Source organism: Leuresthes tenuis, unplaced genomic scaffold (genome assembly GCF_036924035.1).
Source record: "Leuresthes tenuis unplaced genomic scaffold, fLeuTen1.0.hap1 SCAF_13, whole genome shotgun sequence".
Lineage (NCBI taxonomy): Eukaryota > Metazoa > Chordata > Actinopteri > Atheriniformes > Atherinopsidae > Leuresthes > Leuresthes tenuis.
In genome coordinates, this window is record NW_027325367.1 from 34577368 (window position 1) to 34592189 (window position 14822).

Below are 14822 nucleotides of genomic sequence, written 5' to 3' on the forward strand. Positions count from 1 at the left end.
CAGCAGGGAACAGGCTCCTGTGTGCCACATCCAGCTGGGAGAGCATATCCTGGCTCCATGGGCAGACAGGCTGAGAGCACTTGCTGCAACGTGGATAGTCCCCTCCCACTAGGTAGTAGCGGCTGTCCACATCAATCACCTCTCTGACCTTTCTGTAAATCCCAGAGCTGTTCATTTTTCGGGAACATTGTGGGCATTTCAGTGGCATCCCCCACATCCTCATTGGTGCCCAGATGAACATCCTCTGCCGGTAGTACCACCCAGGCTCAGGAGGAGATGGTTTGGGCTCCAGTGGTGGGTGAAACCAACATGCTTTTATGTTCCTTTTCAGCTGGCCTGTGGGCTCATATAGGCATTTTGCAATCCACACCTGATCTGCTTCCTGGATAACCTTACGAAATTGTTCAGGAAGAAAACCTTTCCAATTAACAAAAGTTGGTCTCAGTGGAGTTGCAGTGTGATGTGGTGTTGCAGAGCTACTTGAAGGGGGGAGCAGAGATGACACTTGCTTAGGTGGTAATAGTGGTGGCTTTTGCGGTGAGATTAATGCTGAATAGTGAGCTGCTTGTATATGGTTCAAAAGACCAACAGTACCCTGCACCTTGGCCCCACAGGTGTCACACATCTCCTCTGTATGGTGGTCAGACAGGTGTTCAGAGAATTTTTCTCCTTCCACAAACTCGTTGCACTTGTAACATTGCACTCCCTGTCCTGCCACTGATGGTCCTGCCACTGATGGTCCTGCCACTGCGTCTCCTCTCCCTGCCTCTGTGTTGTCTCCAATACTCCCTGCCTCCGTGTCTCCTTTCCCTGTCTCCATGCCTCCTCTGCCTAACTCCGCGCAGACTCGGACTTGCCCTGCCTCCATCTCAACTGCTCCTGCCTCACTAGAGCCAGCGCCTGATGACAGATCTGCTGGCTGGCTAAGAACACTAGTAGTTTTCTCTAATTGTGTAGATGTATATTGTTCAATAAATGAATGCACATGCTACAGTGAATCATCATGACTTAATAAATAATTTCACCTACCTTATGAAACCCACAGGAGCACCGAAGCCTTCTCCCAAACAGATCCTTTGTGTGGCTCTGCAGGGGGCAAGCATCTATTTGCTCCAAGGCCTTTTTCCATTTCCATTTCCATTTCTGTTTGTGGAGCAGCTCAGAGACAGCAGCCTGCTGCTGATGATGCTCCTCTGTCTCATCAAAATTTAGTGTAGTGGATGTTGTGTATCAAAACAAGTATTAAATGAGTAACTGTAAGTGAGGTATTCATATATGACAGATTCAGCGTTCTCATCAAACATGACAAAGGGAAGAATTGGTTGTTGAAAGCAAAGATCAGGTTCCACCGAGATTTGAACTCGGATCGCTGGATTCAGAGTCCAAAGTGCTGACCATTACACCATGGAACCCTACATACAGTATCATAACTTCAAAAAAAAAAAAATTCTTCCTCTCTATGCACTTTGCCAAAGGTCTGAACAAATGAAGTCGATTTGCCCAGTTACATCTGAACTCCTGGAAAAGAAGAATCTAAATATATAAGTGCTTTCACTTTTAAACCCTTCTTCCAGTTCAAATGTGAATATTCTAAAATAAAACAGAAAGTCTTCACCGTAAGCTTGGAAATGTTCAGGTAAATAGTTCAAAATAAAAATCTGGACTGGTTCAGTAACCCAAAATGAACTCATTTACATAAAAAATGGGCCTTTTTTATATTATAACGGAGAATATGACCATTAATACAAAATATTAACCATTGTTGATTAATTTGTTTGAACCATTATCTAACAGAGAAAAGCACAAATGAGTTATTTCAGTCTTATTTCTTAATCTTAAGACTTACGTCAAAGCATTTAGATAATATGAGTTTGAAGCACTCTTAAATGAAGTTGTGACAGAGGCAAAGAAAGAAAGGTTTACAGGGTATATATACAGGGTATATAATGTATAGATATAAAGAGAAAAGCCAATTTTTCTTTGTGTTTATTTGATTCTAACTAAATTTACAAAATAGAGAATAATCGTGAGTTAACTATGGAAAAAGTGTGATTAATCGCGAAGTTGTGACAGAGGCAAAGAAAGAAAGGTTTACAGGATATATACAGGCTATATAATTTATAGATATAAAGATAAAAGCCATTTTTTCTTTGTTTATTTGATTCTAACTAAATTTTCAAAATAGAGAATAATCGTGAGTTAACTATGGAAAAAGTGTGATTAATCGCGATTAAAAAATAATCGTTTGACAGCCCTAGTCACAGCATAATAACATAATAATGCAGCGCATTACTGTAAAAGTGTAATAGGATATAAGTATGAAAAAATGAATATGAAATTGTGATTTGCTCATGTGCAAACAGTTCTGATATGCATGTGAATATGGGTTAAATCATGACTATCCCTGGCCACCCAGAGAAGAGTTGTACAGTCTTACGGCCAGGGGGATAAAAGTGTTGTTGAGTCTGTTTGTGCAGCAGCTGTGTATGAAAACTAGCATTAAATGAGTAACCGTAAGTGAGGTATTGATATATGACAGATTCAGTGTTATCATCAAACATGACAAAGGGAAGAATTGGTTGTTGAAAGCAAAGATCAGGTTCCACCGAGATTTGAACTCGGATCGCTGGATTCAGAGTCCAAAGTGCTGACCATTACACCATGGAACCCTACAAACAGTATCATAACTTCAAAAAAAAAAAAATTCTTCCTCTCTATGCACTTTGCCAAAGGTCTGAACAAATGAAGTCGATTTGCCCAGTTACATCTGAACTCCTGGAAAAGAAGAATCTAAATATAAAAGTGCTTTCACTCTTAAACCCTTCTTCCAGTTCAAATGTGAATATTCTAAAATCAAACAGAAAGTCTTCACCGTAAGCTTGGAAATGTTCAGGTAAATACTTCAAAATAAAAATCTGGACTGGTTCAGTAACCCAAAATGAACTAATTTACATAAAAAATGGGCCTTTTGTATATTATAACGGAGAATATGACCATTAATACAAAATATCAACCATTGTTGATTAATTCGTTTGAACCATTATCTAACAGAGAAAAGCACAAATGAGTTATTTCAGTCTTATTTCTTAATCTTAAGACTTACTTCAAAGCATTTAGATAATTTGAGTTTGAAGCACTCTTAAATGAAGTTGTGACAGAGGCAAAGAAAGAAAGGTTTACAGGGTATATATACAGGGTATATAATGTATAGATATAAAGAGAAAAGCCTATTTTTCTTTGTGTTTATTTGATTTTAACTAAATTTACAAGATAGAGAATAATCGTGAGTTAACTATGGAAAAAGTGTGATTAATCGCGAAGTTGTGACAGAGGCAAAGAAAGAAAGGTTTACAGGGTATATACAGGCTATATAATTTATAGATATAAAGATAAAAGCCATTTTTTCTTTGTTTATTTGATTCTAACTAAATTTTCAAAATAGAGAATAATCGTGAGTTAACTATGGAAAAAGTGTGATTAATCGCGATTAAAAAATAATCGTTTGACAGCCCTAGTCACAACATAATAACATAATAATGCAGCGCATTACTGTAAAAGTGTAATAGGATATAAGTATGAAAAAATGAATATGAAATTGTGTGATGTGCTCATGTGCAAACAGTTCTGATATGCATGTGAATATGGGTTTAATCATGATTATCCCTGGCCACCCAATGAAGAGTTGTCCAGTCTTATGACCAGGGGGACAAAAGTGTTGTTGAGTCTGTTTGTGGAGCAGCTCAGAGACAGCAGCCTGCTGCTGATGATGCTCCTCTGTCTCATCAAAATTTAGTGTAGTGGATGTTGTGTATCAAAACAAGTATTAAATGAGTAACTGTAAGTGAGGTATTCATATATGACAGATTCAGCGTTCTCATCAAACATGACAAAGGGAAGAATTGGTAGTTGAAAGCAAAGATCAGGTTCCACCGAGATTTGAACTCGGATCGCTGGATTCAGAGTCCAAAGTGCTGACCATTCGGCCAAAAATGGGGCAAAAGGGACTGCCCGAAAGGGGGGAAAAGGAAAAAAAGAGGAAGGAGGGGGGGGGGAAGAGAGAAAAATAAAAGGAGAAAAAAGTACACTATATCCACTTTTCTCTATTCTCTTATCTTCTCAACATGTTTACACAAACCTCTGCACTTATTGCAAGGTTTATCATCCGTTTAATTTTCATGTTTCTTGTGGGATTCGAACCTGTATTGTGGCAACACCCCAACATACCACAGTGCTTTGGACGTTACTAAAGCCTACTGTAGGGGGCAGCACACAAAATGTGTATAACTGTAAATGTAAATAAGTCTCCCATCATTTTTCCCCTCTTTTTTTGGTACACTCAATTATTTGAGAGACTAGTGTTATAATTGGCTTTGATCTTAGACATTATAAATTCATATTCTGTATTTTCCTAAATAACCTATGTTCCTAGCTGGTACTTTTCCACTCTGCTCATACTGCACAATCGATGACCTTAAAAGGGTCCAAGACTTTAGAAGGACATAAACAACTGGGTCAGACAAAACATCTCTAGTAGAGTAGATAGGTCTGGTACATTAGATCCACGCCTAAAACAGCACTCACACATACACACACATTGTTTCTCACATCCAAAGAACACAACAAGGACAGCAGCTGGCCTGAGCATGTCACCCAAAACTGGCCAATTATACTCTGACAAGTGTGAAAACAACTTCTGTGAGATAAAGCTGAATATAAATATGACATGTTTCCGGATATCGGGGCTCGGCCTGACGGATTTCCTGCGGGAGCTCTGGCACTCCGAGACCAGCGCTGCAATATACTTTACTATGTGACCACTGATAAATACTTTTTTAATAAACGATTTCTCCAGCTTGTTCTTGGGCTTCCAATGAAAAAACCGGGCTAACACTAGCTATCTATCTGTATCACTATTTGTGCAACACAAGTGAATGAAACAAATTCCAAATTGAGCAAAGAAAGTATTTTAAAAAAATCTTTGGTTGAGACAAAGAGTGTTGGGTTTTATTAATAAATGTAAAATAATTCTCCAAGTAATTCTGGCTTCACTTTTGACAATTTCATTAAATGGATGTCACTCACACTCACTGTCGTCCTGTTTTGCAAATGGAAATTAAATTAAAATGTGAAGGCTGTTCTTGGTTCAAGTAAAATTATCAAACTTTATTAACATTGTAACAATAATCACACAGTAACAGACGAGCAATCATCTGCGAACAGACAGACAGACAGGCAGACACTTAATGTAAACTTAACGCCGCAGTTAAAACGTCGCATGAAATGGAAGCTGTCCAAGCGCACTGCAGACCTCCATGGGTGCAAGAGTTTGACCACTGAAGACACACCTGTGAAAAACAAAGTCAGCCGCTGCCCAATTGCCAGTACCCCTCCTCCCACAAGTGGAGTGGTAACAGTGTGTGTGTGTGTGTGGCACACAGTTTTTCAAACGTATATTTGATAAAGAATTTTATCATTTTTACCCACCTGACTGGCTGCAGCAGTCCCGGTCAACATAGATGACCTCAGGTTCAGCTTGGCCCGCATTCTTATATCGAGTGACGATGCCATGGCACAACTCTTCCAACCCTGCACCTTCACCCGTCGTCAAAACAGAGTTCAGAACCTGGCCAAACTCGTTGCCGATGTTTGTCATCCATGCAGCGCTGTCCCCAATAGCGCCAGCCAGCTTCTTGGTGATCTGTAAAACAAACACTACTTTCAAGCTGTTTGTTGTAATTATACACGTGTGCGTGTGTCAAACCGACATTCACGCACTTGCACCTGTTATCATATTCCTCTTTTTTTTCGGGGGGGGGGGGGCAATAAATATAGCTTTCCCAGTGATAACTACTAATACAACCGATTCTCCGCAACAACCAAAAGATTCATTGCACACAAGGCCTTGAAATTGATTTTGGTCAAGACAGACACTTTTGATGACAATGTGGGGGAGGAGGTTTCAGAATATGAAGATCAAGTCTGACAGTGACTTTTAGAGGAGGATGACATTAATCATCAGCTATCTCCTAAACGAGAATGAACCACAGCTAGACAGCAGCAGGCCCCAGGACCAAGTGGTCAGCAGCCGAGCTGAGATTGAGATCTTACTTATGTTTTGTAAATGTTCAAAGTTCTAAAAAAGTTCAAATGAATAATACATGATAGTTATACCAAAAAACCTTGCTTCATTTGCACATTTCTTGAATGTTTTCTATCCTTTTTATTTTTTTAATCACATTTTATTGAAAAAAACGAATTGCACTTTAATACATAAATGTGATCATATTACATGTTAATCATGTATGTTGTTTATATTGCTTGTAATTGGGATGAAGTACATATCTGTAAAGTAATTTAACATAAAATTGTTTGATTGTGTTGAATTAAAAACCCCAAAAATGCAGCAGGTCCACCAGACCAACAAACATTGCCTGAGTAACAAAAATATGACCAGAACACAAGTGTTAATACATCTGGACACATCTGTCTGCTCTGCTCAAACACATAACCAGGCTCCGTTACCAGAGTGGAGAAAACGCCACAGATAGCCGACGAATTACTATTGCACTGACGGACAATAAATGCAAAAAAGATAGTTCACATCTTAAGGCTTTCCCCGAGGAATCGGCAGAATTTATACGGCAAATAAACAAAAAAATAAGTTACTATTTGTCTTCTGATTCTGTCGTATCACTAACATCCCCACCGTCACCACACAATGCCGGTATGAACAGCGACGCTATTACAGGCAGAACTTCCATTGGCAAAATGGCTACGTTACATGGAAGTTGAAATACAACTTGGATAAAGTGCAGAGAGGACGGAAGATTAAATTGTATATTGTTTGTCCCACGGTTTAACATTCGGCTTATATATGGCGTTACTTTTATGAGTATTAATCAAGTTTACAAACCTTGTTCCCGTGCTTGTCACAAGTGTATGCGAAGGAAAATATGGCCGACACTCTAAAGCGTTAACCGTGCCCCCTCCGACGTCAGGTCACGTGTCCCTTTTGCCCCATTTTTGGCTGTGTTCGGACCTGTGTTCGGACCTTGTTCGGACCTCGTTAGGAACTCTTTGAAGTCGTTAGGAAAGTGTTCGGACCTGGTTAGGAAAGTGTTCGGACCTGACAGAATGTGTTCGGAAGTGTTAGGACCTCTGAGGCAGTCCAAAAACCGGCGGGTACGGCCACCTCGTCCCCTCATCTGTTGTTTTGATGCTAAAAATTCGCGTCCTCAACAACAGCTGCTAAAATTTCAGTCTCACATTGCAGCCTCATTAGTAACGCAGGGCTGTGAAAGGAGGAAATCAATTCTCCCTTCCTTCACAAAAGGAAAAAAAGGGGAATTTGCTCAAGTGGTAGAGCGCTCGCTTTGCATGTGAGAGGTAGCGGGATCTATACCTGCATTCTCCAGGAATCCTTCCTTAGCTTCACATTTCAGTGGAGGAAATCATCAACAGCTGCGGTGGTACAGCTGAAGTTGGCTTAGGGTTTTGCGATATCTGCATCGTGAGCCCTACAACCATAGGGGATGGTGTTCGAATCGAAGAGCTCGTTGAGCATCTTGTGATCCATTCATGCCTTCTCCAGGAAGCTTTGACATGATCATTGGAGGTTATTGTCATCGTTTACACAAGAATCTCATTGTACAGGAATGTGTTTCTAACATGCACTGTATATATGACAATAAACGCTTGAATCTTGGTGGCAACACCCAGAAATTCTGCCTTGTGGTAGATGTAGGACACTCCGCATCATCAAAACAATAAAAAATAGAATGTTTGCTCCAGAAGAAGCTAGACTTTTTTTTCCCTTTGCAGTGTTGATAGGTTGTAAATAGATTCTACTTTGGACCTTTATGCAGATTTTTCAAACCCCCGGTACCGTATCATAGGATTACAGGACAGGGCTTTTGACCGAAGCAAACTGGATTCATATCAGGCTATTTGAAGGGGGGCTATTCACATTTAGGCCTAAGATGGGTGAGAATATCAAAACAGTATTTTAAGTACCACATCAGACTATAATGGTGATAACACACCTATTGAAATTTCAACTTCAGCAGTCTCAGCTATTATGTAAGTAATGGGTGAGAATGCTCAGGAATTTGGAGGTGAGATGGGCATCATCATGCCTCTTGAAATTCCAAATTCTGGAGGCTCATCAGCTATTATGTAAGCAGAGGTGAGAATGCTGATCATTGATGACAGTGCTACTCTTCCTGCTCTTGTTTTCTTCTCCATTTTCCTCGTTGTGGAGTCGTTAGCGGTAACCTTCCCGTAGCAGCGACACCTCTGTGACTGAAAAGACTGCAACGACTGGCGCATCGACTCCAGCCACAATATATGGTCGGAACGACAGCGTGAAGTCATCAACACCGCTCGCTCGAGCCATCACGGCAACGACGCTTGGCCTTTAAAGTGCTGCATTAAGACCGCAGTTTCCCTTGGAGGCGGGGTTCAAATTCCACTTCTGACATTGCAAACTTCTCCAACAGAATGATTTTTACTGGCAAGGCAACCCAACTTCACTCCTGGCTTGGCTATGCTAAGTTGTATTGCTAAACTGGCACTGTATCGTCTAGTTTAAAGATTATTGCGGCCGTTTTACATCTGAAGAGTTCTTGCTTCCAAATGCTTTTTGATAAAGCTTATAGTTAGGGATGGCTCAGGTAATCCTGAAACATCCCATGTTGCCAAAGCTGCTATAGGCTTAGACTGCTGGGGGACCTCATCTGTCACACCTTTCCTCACTTTGCTCTCTTTTTCCCCCTGTTTAATTTCTCAAATGATTTTATGTACACGTGACATTATTGTGGTTATTAAACAACTTAAACAACAGCCAAGACCCAGGAACACCACGTAGACCCACATATTCACTCGAATGATCCCTGGAACCGCCGACAATAAGTGCAAGTCTTTTTTTTGCGGTCAGGATGGCCGAGTGGTCTAAGGCGCTGCGTTCAGGTCGCAGTCTCCCCTGGAGGCGTGGGTTCAAATCCCACTTCTGACAAAGTAACCTTCTCTGAGAGAATGGTTTTCACTGGCAAGGCAACCCAACTTCACTCCTTGCTTGGCTAGTGCTATATCATCTAGTTTACAGCAACATTCTTTGTGCCGTCATGTTACTCTGAAGTCTTATGACCGCTCTGAATCGCAGGGAAGGGGTTTGGTGCATGAGAATCCTTTGTCCACAACTCAAGTTATTGTTACATATTAACATTTTGGCATGTACTCAACACCACCGTAAAACCTCCTGTTTTTCAGTCATTTTTGTGGAAAAATCGTCTGAAAACAAAACACTGGTCGTGACAAAAGACCTCGACAGATCGTCCCTGGTATGCAAAGTCCTTCTTGGCTTTGGACAAGACAAGAATGAAACCACAGGTTTTCTGTTGTTGGACAAAGTACTTGGAAGTGAGCTTTATGGAAGAGTAGTATGAAGGAGAGGTTAGGGGGTAGTCCTTGTTGGCTTTGGACAAGACAAGAATGAAACAACAGGTCTTCTGTTGTTGGACAAGGTACGTGGAAGTGAGCTTTATGGAAGAGTCTTATGAAGGAGAGGTTAGGGGGAAGATAGAGGTCCCTGCAGGCCAGGCTTCTCGTGGTGGCAATACATTTGGTGCCAAGTGAAATGCCTTCCAAAGTGCTTTGATAAAAGCAAACAAGTGTAAGATAGTTGAATATTGGCTGATGGTGGGTGAATTAGATTATACTTGGTGGGAGGCATGTGATAAAAGTCCTAGCTCTCCCCGTCGGGGAATCGAATCCCGATCTTCCGCGTGACAGGCGGAGATACTGACCATTATACTAACGAGGAATTTCGATGGGACAAATACAGTCGTCATTTGAAAAGACTACCGTAGCCAATGAGCGAAATAAGAGTTTTGTGTCCCATTTGAGGTGCCTTTTAAAGGAATGTTTTGAATCACGCAAAGCAATTGAGAAGAAACTAGGCATGATCTGCAGCATGCAAGTGGTGAAAAGGGCTCAACAAGAATCTCATTGTACAGGAATGTGTTTCTAACATGCACTGTATATATGACAATAAACGCTTGAATCTTGAATCTTGGTGGCAACACCCAGAAATTCTGCCTTGTGGTAGATGTAGGACACTCCGCATCATCAAAACAATAAAAAGTAGAATGTTTGCTCCAGAAGAAGCTAGACTTTTTTTTTTCCCTTTGCAGTGTTGATAAGTTGTAAATAGATTCTACTTTGGACCCTTATGCAGATTTTTCAAACCCCCGGTACCGTATCATAGGACAACAGGACAGGGCTTTTGACCGAAGCAAACTGGATTCATATCAGGCTATTTGAAGGGGGGCTATTCACATTTAGGCCTAAGATGGGTGAGAATATCAAAACAGTATTCTAAGTACCACATCAGACTATAATGGTGATAACACACCTATTGAAATTTCAACTTCTGCAGTCTCAGCTATTATGTAAGTAATGGGTGAGAATGCTCAGGAATTTGGAGGTGAGATGGGCATCATCGTGCCTCTTGAAATTTCAACTTCTGGAGGCTGATCAGCTATTATGTAAGTAATGGGTGAGAATGCTTAGGAATTTGGAGGTGAGATGGGCATCATCATGCCTCTTGAAATTTCAAATTCTGGAGGCTCATCAGCTATTATGTAAGCAGAGGTGAGAATGCTGATCATTGATGACAGTGCTACTCTTCCTGCTCTTGTTTTCTTCTCCATTTTCCTCGTTGTGGAGTCGTTAGCGGTAACCTTCCCGTAGCAGCGACACCTCTGTGACTGAAAAGACTGCAACGACTGGCGCATCGACTCCAGCCACAATATATGGTCGGAACGACAGCGTGAAGTCATCAACACCGCTCGCTCGAGCCATCACGGCAACGACGCTTGGCCTTTAAAGTGCTGCATTAAGACCGCAGTTTCCCTTGGAGGCGTGGTTCAAATTCCACTTCTGACATTGCAAACTTCTCCAACAGAATTATTTTTACTGGCAAGGCAACCCAAGTTCACTCCTTGCTTGGCTATGCTACGTTGTATTGCTAAACTGGCACTGTATCGTCTAGTTTAAAGATTATTGCGGCCGTCGAGATTCCCACATTTGGGGAATTCGCAAGGGTCAGTACAGCCGGTGTGCAATGACTGAGCCTCGCCTTGAATGAACCACCTTCTTGATCATGGTGTCTCTCCTGCCAGGTAAGTATGAGTTGGAAATGTCAGAGGCTGATACCTCTTTCCCAGGTGCCTCACTCGGCCGGACGGTGCTGCAACTTCAACTGTCTGGTGTGCCATGCAAACAGCAGCAGCTACCCCGAAACTAAAATGTTTGCAGATTAAAACAGTAAGGCTTTTCATTATCTCTCTGATCACTTCTTCTTTTAAACAACCAAGGAACTTGCAGCACAAATGTATTTCTTTCAGCGCATCTCCAAGCATCGACCCGGTACTGCAGTGCCGCTGGGAACGGTGCGCTCTTCTCTGCTCTTGTGAAAAAGCAAACATTGGTGCAGGATGGAAGTTTCAGGGAGCCCAAGATGAAATTTTCTTTTAGTCTGCTGAGAAAAGGGAGTGAATGCGAGGCAGACTTTAACACATCTCTGGGAGCGAGCCGAGTGCGGGCTAACCGGGAGAATTGCTTGAAAGAAACGCGACACCGAATGAGCGCTCAGAACAAAGCCTCAATACGGTGTTTCCCGTGGTGTTTGTGGCTGCCTTGTCTTTTGCACAGAGTAAAAGACAAGGCAGCCATCGAATATGGCCCGATTGTTCCTACTTGGTCAGCCGAGGAGCAAGGGGGAGCAAGCGTCTCAACCAAGCAAAGCTCACCATGGTGAAGGTGGCTATGCCAACTGGCCTGGTGCCCTGCTCCCGCAGTGACGGAAAATCGTACTCTGGTTTCTCTTCATAGCGTACAAGTCTTTCGCCTTTTACTAAAGACTTCCGTGGAGAGCAGCACTAATGAGTTGTTTCTATTTTTGGCAGGCTTTACCTTTGCGGGTGAAGCCCTTTCTGTCTGTGCAAAAGAAATCTTGTTCCTGTGCAGAGTGACTTCCCTGAGTAGAGTCGCCTCACTTGTTGTGACTGTGCCGATGTTGCTTGAATGGTGCTCGCGGGAGTGCAAAGTTATACCATTTAAAAGGGCTGAAGAGTGCTCAGTGCAGCGGGGGTGCAAAGTGATTCTCTGGCCACCTATGGCCATAAAAAGAACACCGCGACAAGTGCGCATTGTGCCAGGAAGGGCCCTCGGACGTGAACCAGTGGACAGTTATCGCTTCTCGGCCTTTTGGCTAAGATCAAGTGTAGTATCTGTTCTTATCAGTTTAATATCTTATATAGCCTCTATACGAGGACTACATATTAAATGCATTTTTAGGAACAGGAGTTGAAAAAGGAGCTTGCTCCGTTCACTCCAAGCATTGACCCGGTGCTGCTGGGAATGGTGCGCTCTTCTCTGCTCTTGTGAAAAAGCAAACAGTGGTGCAGGATGGAAGTTTTCTTTTAGTCTGCTGAGAAAAGGGAGTGAATTCGAGGCAGACTTTAACACGGCTCTGGGAGCGAGCCGTTTGCGGGCTAACCGGGAGAATTGCTTGAAAGAAACGCGACACCGAATGAGCGCTCAGAACAAAGCCTCAATACGGTGTTTCCCGTGTAGTTTGTGGCTGCCTTGTCTTTTGCACAGAGTAAAAGACAAGGCAGCCATCGAATAGGGCCCGGTTGTTCCTACTTGGTCAGCCGGGGAGCAAGCGTCTCAACCAAGCAAAGCTCACCATGGGGAAGGTGGCTATGCCAACTGGCCTGGTGCCCTGCTCCCGCAGTGACGGATAATCGTACTCTGGTTTCTCTTAATAACGTACAAGTCTTTCGCCTTTTATTAAAGACTTCCGTGGAGAGAAGCACTAATGAGTTGTTTCTATTTTTGGCAGGCTTGACCTTTGCGGGTGTAGTCCTTTTTGTCCGTGCAAAAGAAATCTTGTTCCTGTGCAGAGTGACTTCCCTGAGTAGAGTCGCCTCACTTGTTGTGACTCTGCCAATGGTGCTCGCGTGGAGTGCAAAGTTATACCATTTAAAAGGGCTGAAGAGTGCTCAGTGCAGCGGGTGGGCGGAGGTGCAAAGTGACTCTCTGGCCACCTATGGCCATAAAAAGAACACCGCGACAAGTGCGCATTGTGCCAGGAAGGGCCCTCGGACGTGAACCAGTGGACAGTTATCGCTTCTCGGCCTTTTGGCTAAGATCAAGTGTAGTATCTGTTCTTATCAGTTTAATATCTGATATGTCCTCTATACGAGGACTACATATTAAATGGATTTTTAGGAACAGGAGTTGAAAAAGGAGCTTGCTCCGTTCACTCCAAGCATCGACCCGGTACTGCAGTGCCGCTGGGAACGGTGCGCTCTTCTCTGTTCTTGTGAAAAAGCAAACAGTGGTGCAGGATGGAAGTTTCTTTTAGTCTGCTCAAAAAAGGGAGTGAATGCGAGGCAGACTTTAACACGGCTCTAGGAGCGAGCCGAGTGCGGGCTAACCGGGAGAATTGCTTGAAAGAAACGCGACACCGAATGAGCGCTCAGAACAAAGCCTCAATACGGTGCTTCCCGTGGTGTTTGTGGCTGCCTTGTCTTTTGCACAGAGTAAAAGACAAGGCAGCCATCGAATAGGGCCCGATTGCTCCTACTTGGTCAGCCGAGGAGCAAGAGGGAGCAAGCGTCTCAACCAAGCAAAGATCACCATGGGGAAGGTGGCTATCCCAACTGGCCTGGTGCCCTGCTCCCGCAGTGACGGATAATCGTACTCTGGTTTTTCTTCATAACGTACAAGTCTTTCGCCTTTTACTAAAGACTTCCGTGGAGAGCAGCACTAATGAGCTGTTTCTATTTTTGGCAGGCTTTACCTTTGCGGGTGAAGCCCTTTCTGTCTGTGCAAAAGAAATCTTGTTCCTGTGCAGAGTGACTTCCCTGAGTAGAGTCGCCTTACTTGTTGTGACTGTGCCGATGTTGCTTGAATGGTGCTCGCGGGAGTGCAAAGTTATACCATTTAAAAGGGCTGAAGAGTGCTCAGCTGAAGAGTGCTCAGTGCAGCGGGTGGGTGGAGGTGCAAAGTGAATCTCTGGCCACCTTTGGCCATAAAAAGAACACCGCGACAAGTGCGCATTGTATCAGGAAGGGCCCTCGGACGTGAACCAGTGGACAGTTATCGCTTCTCGGCCTTTTGGCTAAGATCAAGTGTAGTATCTGTTCTTATCAGTTTAATATATGATATGTCCTCCATACCATTCCGATGTTGCTTGACAAAAAGTCCAAAAAAGGTAATGTAGACCAGAAATATTTATGCTAAACAGCTAAATCAGGGGAAAGCGCGAACGCAGTCCCCAACTACCAGAAATTATGCAGTCGAGATTCCCACATTTGGGGAATTCGCAAGGGTCAGTATAGTCGGTGTGCAATGACTGAGCCTCGCCTTGAGTGAACCACCTTCTTGATCATGGTGTCTCTCCTGCCAGGTAAGTATGAGTTGGAAATGTCAGAGGCTGATACCTCTTTCTCAGGTGCCTCAATCGGCCGGACGGTGCTGCAACTTCAACTGTCTGGTGTGCCATGCCAGCAGCAGCAGCTACCCCGAAACTAAAATGTTTACAGATTAAAAGAGTAAGGCTTTTCATTATCTTTCTGATCACTTCTTCTTTTAAACAACCAAGGAACTTGCAGCACAAATGTATTTCTTTCCCCTCCTCCCCATCTCTAAAGCCACACCCACCCACACTTTGAAATTTCTCAGTTGAGGCAAACCCTCACGGCTGCATATCTCCAGTGCAGACATGCTGCAGCATTCAGCGTACCTTACTA

At 43.0% G+C, this 14822-nt stretch overlaps 9 non-coding genes and 2 pseudogenes across 9 annotated transcripts; 7 read left to right on the forward strand and 4 right to left on the reverse strand.

The window, feature by feature from the left end:
• Positions 1-1340: 1340 nt before the first annotated feature.
• trnaq-cug (transfer RNA glutamine (anticodon CUG)) lies at positions 1341-1412 on the reverse strand. Its single transcript has one exon. It is a non-coding gene; the product is annotated as a tRNA-Gln (tRNA).
• Positions 1413-2597: 1185 nt separating this feature from the next.
• Positions 2598-2669, reverse strand: trnaq-cug (transfer RNA glutamine (anticodon CUG)). Its single transcript has one exon. It is a non-coding gene; the product is annotated as a tRNA-Gln (tRNA).
• A 6261-nt stretch (positions 2670-8930) lies between these two features.
• trnal-cag (transfer RNA leucine (anticodon CAG)) lies at positions 8931-9013 on the forward strand. The gene has a single exon. It is a non-coding gene; the product is annotated as a tRNA-Leu (tRNA).
• A 2050-nt stretch (positions 9014-11063) lies between these two features.
• LOC140267634 (U1 spliceosomal RNA) lies at positions 11064-11188 on the reverse strand (annotated as a pseudogene).
• A 682-nt stretch (positions 11189-11870) lies between these two features.
• Positions 11871-11984, forward strand: LOC140267895 (U5 spliceosomal RNA). The gene has a single exon (XR_011907427.1). It is a non-coding gene; the product is annotated as a U5 spliceosomal RNA (small nuclear RNA).
• Positions 11985-12251: 267 nt separating this feature from the next.
• LOC140267746 (U2 spliceosomal RNA) lies at positions 12252-12434 on the forward strand. Its single transcript, XR_011907333.1, has one exon. It is a non-coding gene; the product is annotated as a U2 spliceosomal RNA (small nuclear RNA).
• Positions 12435-12811: 377 nt separating this feature from the next.
• LOC140267944 (U5 spliceosomal RNA) lies at positions 12812-12926 on the forward strand. The gene has a single exon (XR_011907473.1). It is a non-coding gene; the product is annotated as a U5 spliceosomal RNA (small nuclear RNA).
• Positions 12927-13190: 264 nt separating this feature from the next.
• Positions 13191-13381, forward strand: LOC140267643 (U2 spliceosomal RNA). The gene has a single exon (XR_011907239.1). It is a non-coding gene; the product is annotated as a U2 spliceosomal RNA (small nuclear RNA).
• A 386-nt stretch (positions 13382-13767) lies between these two features.
• LOC140267935 (U5 spliceosomal RNA) lies at positions 13768-13881 on the forward strand. Its single transcript, XR_011907464.1, has one exon. It is a non-coding gene; the product is annotated as a U5 spliceosomal RNA (small nuclear RNA).
• A 290-nt stretch (positions 13882-14171) lies between these two features.
• Positions 14172-14306, forward strand: LOC140267783 (U2 spliceosomal RNA; annotated as a pseudogene).
• Positions 14307-14323: 17 nt separating this feature from the next.
• Positions 14324-14487, reverse strand: LOC140267979 (U1 spliceosomal RNA). Its single transcript, XR_011907503.1, has one exon. It is a non-coding gene; the product is annotated as a U1 spliceosomal RNA (small nuclear RNA).
• Positions 14488-14822: the final 335 nt, after the last annotated feature.